The sequence below is a fragment of the Mytilus trossulus genome, chromosome 11 (assembly GCF_036588685.1).
Source record: "Mytilus trossulus isolate FHL-02 chromosome 11, PNRI_Mtr1.1.1.hap1, whole genome shotgun sequence".
In the NCBI taxonomy this organism is placed as follows: Eukaryota; Metazoa; Mollusca; class Bivalvia; order Mytilida; family Mytilidae; genus Mytilus; species Mytilus trossulus.
The window spans coordinates 20,195,925-20,202,131 of NC_086383.1; positions in this window are offsets into that span (position 1 = coordinate 20,195,925).

Below are 6,207 nucleotides of genomic sequence, written 5' to 3' on the forward strand. Positions count from 1 at the left end.
AACTTTTTGCTCCTTATTTTAAAAGGTTACCTATTCAACACTGTAATAAGATCATTGAATATTGTTTTATTGGTATAAATATTGATGTTGTTATCAGTAGATTAAAAGGTAACTAAATATTACTAGTATGTTATTTACATATACATTTTCATACTCTGTCGATACCTGTAACTAAGCATTGCACAAGGTTATGTTTTTCTCTGGCTGCTTATGACGTCTTTACACTAAATCCATTGTATGAAGGATGTGTACAGATTGATCGTTTAGTCCTAGAGGCATTTTTTTTATTAGTTTTTAGTGGCTTTGAACTAGCTGTCATATAACTGCAAGTACTCTCAGATCTGTTTATTGTGTCTTTTTGTGTCGGGATGTATAAGTAACCGGCAACGTCCACTTGTATTTTTGTCTATCTGATGAGTTAAGCCTTTTTCAACCTTTTTTTATAGTTCGTTCCTATGTTGTTCTGTTATACCACTGCCTCAGGTTAGGGAGAGGGTTGGGATGCCGCTAACATGTTAAACCCCGCCACATTATTTATGTATATGCCCGTCCCAAATCAGGAGTCTGTAATTCAGTGTTTGTCGTTTGTTTATGTGTTACATATTTGTTTTTCGTTCATTTTTTTACATAAATAAGGCCGTTAGTTTTCTCGTTTGAATTGTTTTACATTGTCTTAACGGTGCCTTTTATAGCTGACTATGCGGTGTGGGCTTAGCTCTTTGTTGAAGGCCGTACGGTGACCTATAGTTGATAATGTTTGTGTCATTTTAGTCTTTTGTGGATAGTTGTCTCATTGGCAATATTACCATATCTTCTTTTTTATATTATGTTTGTATTTCTGTACGGTCTGACAAACTTCGTATAAACTAAACAGTTAAAGAAACGCACCAACTGCATCAACTTCTTTCGAGCGACCTATATCGTCGTGTGAGTCTTATGATTAAATATGTCCATTACACTTCCCATTTTGGTTCAAGTTCTGAAGTCCTCCCTAACCCCCAGATGGTTTATGTCCGAACACTGTGATGGCGGTCTTAAGATGACTAATATTTACTTTTTTTGCTATATCGTAAAAATGTCTTGGCTGTATAAATTACTAGACCCCAAAAATTACTCTCCTTGGAAAGTTTTGCTGCTTAGTTATATACAAAAATTTGGGGGGGGACAACATTTTACATTTAAGTAAGGAAGGATTGCTTTATTTAGCCAAAAAAGTCACTCCCTTTTTGTATGATATCCTGGTTAATTTTTCAAATTGAAAAATAAATTGAAAGTTGAAAACAACACCGATATTCTGGCCCAGTCCATATGGCTTAATCCAAACATCAAAATGGATGGCAAGATGATTTTAAAGGGTAGATATATTGAAAATTGCATATTTTTTATCAATGATCTGGTGTCAGATAATAATACATTATTCTCATATGAAGAATTTGAGAAAAAGTATAATTTCAATACTAATTTCAAAGAGTTTTATGGTATTTTAAGTGCTATTCAAGATATATGGAAAAGTAGGATAGAAGGTAGTTCTAAACTTCATGATATTTAAAATAAATTAATAGATAAAATTGAAAAAGAACCAAAGTCTTGTAAATTGTTTATAATTTATTTCTGGAGGATAATAAAGTAGTATCTCTTTCTTCCCGTAACAAATGAGAAATAGACTTAAATTTACAGATTGAAGATTGGAATGCTATTTATTCCATGCCCTTCATTATAACCAAACATTCGTTTTTACAAAATTTTCAATTTAAGATTGTTCATATGATTTTACCTTGTAATTCCTTTTTATATAAATGTAAATTAAAAGAAACTGAACCATGTCCATTTTTTTCAGAAGTTAGAGAAAATATTTTTCACATTTTTTGGGAATGTAATGTAACACAAAACTTCTGGTTATCCATTATAGATTGGATTAGAAATTATGAAATCTTCTTGCCCTTTAGTGCAAAAGAGGTCATGTTAGGTGTGTCTGAGGATTCTGTCAACGATAAAACAGTTAATAATATTTTGTTGTTACTTAAATACTATATATACAAATGTAGACGTAAGAGTGTATTGCCCGCAAAATATGGTGGGATAGAATATTTAAAGTATTGGATTAAAGTAGAAAAATACTCTGTATGTTTCTTAACCCCTACACAAAAAATGAAAATGGATCAGAAGTGGCAATTGTTAGAAGCAGCATTTTATTAACAAAATCAATTGTAATATTTATATCTTATTATACAATTATGATTTAATCGATCTTACAAGTATTAATTAACTTTTTATACCTGATATAATAAAGATTAAGATGATTAATGGATTTGAAATCTATTGATATAATTTTTCGTGCATAAATGACAGTGCATCATAAGCCTCATAAGGCTGGTTGGTATAAATATACAGTCATGTCAATTAACTGCTAATGTTTAAAATTGTAATATATTGTATTTCATGTATATGTACCAAGTTGTACTTTAAAAATAAAAATATCTATCTATCTATACCTTGTCTAATACTGTATTATGCAATTTCACATGTTTCATCTTGAAAAATAAAATAATAAAAAAAAAAATGTTGGATACAAAAAATGTAGATGGTTATTTTCTTTATATCCAGGTTCAATAGTCTATCCCCCTATATTTAATACGTATTTATGTCCGAACTTTACTGTACTTTCTCCATACTCCCTTTTTTATAATTTTGTATCCTTTCACATGCATTGAAACACTGGACATTGCTTTGGTGTTCAGTTTTAAGACGATTTTATTTTGTGAAGAGCAGATTGATTATTGACTTATCTCAGATTTTTGTCTTTTTACTTTTGGGATGAAAGCACCATTGTTACCACTGTAAAGAATTTTTCTCTGTTGAACGGTTTGATTGATTTCAAGGCTGATCTTAAACTATATATTGGTTTTACTTTAATCAAAATCGAGAAATGATGAATACTTGTATATTGTAACCGTGATTGGTGAAAGTGGTGCATTACATGTAACATCCAGTGAGGTCAAGATCAAGGACTTTTATTAAATCACTAGACTGAAAAGGATAACAACAAATGTAAACAAATTGTATAATTGTTTTCCAAATGTTTTGTAATGTTGTTTTTAAATGGCCATGGAATAACATTAACGGTACAAATTGCCTGCAGCAGATCGATGCAGTGTCGATTTATAGAATTTTTTTTTTAGATCCTTCGAAAGATGTGGCTTACAATTTTTGTCAATGTTTTATTTTAATGCTTTTAATTTTTTGTAAGATATTTGGCTTTCATAAGATTTGCATTGATTCTAACTGTAAAGTTGTTTGAAGGTAAGTGTATTATCTACATTAAAGAGCCAGTTGTCCAGTGGTTTTATTGTTTATGTGTTTCTCGTTTCTCCAATTTTTTTTATATAGATGAGACCCAATTGTTTTTCCTTTTTGAATAGCTTTACACAAGCCATTTTGATGACCCCTTATAGCTTTCTGTTCCGCGTGAGCCAAGGCTCCATGTTGAAGATCGTACTTTGACTTATAATTTTGTTTAAATTGTGACATTGATGGAGAGTTGTCTCATTCGTACTCATACCTCATCTTCTTGTTTCTTTTTATGAAATCCTATCTTGTATCTTGGATATGTTTTTGATCTTGATAAGGAATACTAGAAAGGACTATGCGGTTCATAATTTTAAATAAAACTTGCACTATTGACACATTTAAACAATGCTATTCGTGTCTTGAAAATCTGGAGATCGAAAATTGAGTTGGCTGAGAAATCATATATAAGGCACTAGAGATCACCTTCATTTCCGTATACAGAATTCTCAATTTAATTCATTAGCTTTCAACCATCACTAGTGTGTAGGGTATACAACGTTTTCACATTAACAATGTTCAATGGCTCGTGTTTCCGATAATGGAATTTTTAGTTGAAGATAACAGCGTACAAGGATGTTGATTTGCCTAATTATAAGGAAATTTCTGTTGCACATGACTACATGAGCATATTTTCCATACGTAGTAGAAACAACCCTTAAATCTTGTTTGGCAATACACTAAATGCGACATTATTTTGGTGGACTTGATTTGTATGAGAATGGAGCTTTACACACAGTTGACATGGATTTAAAATGTGACGGGGATGCAGTTACTTCAGCTTTCTGTATTTTGTTTTGGTTTAATTGATTCTTCAATGTCTTTATTGTGCTTATTTTTGTCAGCACCTTGTTCATCTTTTGTATCGAGAAATAAGGTCTAGTATTCATTTGAAACTCTCCTATTCGGTTATGTTTGTATTCAATAATGATTAATTGATCTGTTAATTCACTGATATCATCCGTGTAATATTTACCAATCAACCATGACATATATAAAATCTGAACTTAAGCAGCTAGACGAGAGTCAATAGTGAACTTTTTGTTCGAGAGGTTCAATTCGGTTTTCGGGAATTTCTTTTGGTTGACTATTATTTTGCTTTGATTTTTATGTCTAATGGATTCGGTATGACTATTTTCCCACAGACCACAGCCCTTTAAAACCCTGTCAACTCTAGGAGCTGGTTCATACAGAACAGAGAATATTTGTGTACATTTCAATTTTAAGAGTTTCAACATGTCAATCGTTTCAATACTGTTATGTTATGTACGCTTAATATATTTACGTTAATACATATACTTATTTTATTGTCTCCACCGTCTTGTGTTAAGAATATCATTTGAATGGTTCAATACTAAATAGTATGTTTCTTCAATTCAAACCACTACTGAAGACAGAAAAAGAAGATGTGGTACGATTGCCAATGCGAAAACTCACCACAAGAGACCAAATGACACAATTAGCAACTATTGATCAACGTACGGCCTTCAACAATGAATAAAGCCCATTTAACATAGTCAGCGATAAAGGGCCGTGACATGAGTATGTTTTGAATATAAGTACAAACAATGTACACATTAATCGAATAAGCGTTATTTCACGGCTGGTAATCTACACACGCAGAACATTTGGTTCTGCGAAAAAAAACGTGGGAGAATTTTCCGGTTGTGCTTGAGTGGAGCAATTGTCACCGCTTCGAAAGGTATATGTATTTCTAAATCGAAATTTCCTTATTCCAAAATAATAATGGGGACCAGAAAAAACATACGTCTGATCAAGCAGGTGGTCGTAATACTCAGGTGCCGAAGTAGGCAAGTTGTACTGTATCATTGACATGTTGTTTAGTTTCCTCTGTTACCTATTCTTCAATCGGACTCAGACTTCGTTTCAACTAGGTATTACTGTGCATATTGATGGGTGTTTTTGTTTAATCTACAATGGCTACATTTATAGGAGAGGGATGCAATCTCACAATTCATGTTTAATTTTGCGGAACTTTTGTTCTTGACCCAAGTTTGGTTCATTTGTATGTTTTTGAGTTAAGCAACTTGCGAAAGACCTCTTTCGGGTACGGGATTAACACACTGTTTGTTATACCCATTAGTGCCATTGTGCCGTTGTCTGATCATTGTTGGACTGTTCTCTCTTGACATGCATCACAGATTAAAATCAACTAAAACGCATCCCTGCAGGGATTTAGTATTTAAACATAATGGGCGGTCAAAGAAGACATGCTCACTATTTGATGAAGACCAGATGGTTGCATGCCTTCAAAGACTAGTACCACGAAGAGACTGTGTAGGATATAAAACAAGTTTTGTTTTACGCTGATTCACCAATTCTACATATATATATCTTCTTTTAATTTGATGTTTGCATTAGTTGTGATATATTTGAGGTTGGACCTTTGAACTCGATTTCCCAAGAAATGTGAACACTCATTGTTAATACGACCACATATTTCGTATTGTACACCATGTACACCTTTTTCTTTTTCCATCGAAATGCAATATAGGTGTGTGTTCGTCCGTTACATTAAAGTTTCTTAAACCTTCAATTAATAATCCCCTGAAATTCATAAAGGGATATTCTTATTCGATGTATTAAAAAAAAAGTTCAGTGGTTAATGAATTGGATGATAGTTTCCTCATTTGTAACATAGAAACATCTTGGCGATGTCAGTTTTACGTCATAACAATATTTGAATGTAAATGGTCGTTAAGTTTGATACACAAGATAAAAACAAGATAAATACGAACGTAATTATTGTCCAAATGTTTTAAGGTTCGGATGGGGTACTTAAGAACACATTGATGAGAAAATATTCATTTAGTTGATTTTTTAGGGGTGTGCGAATAGCGG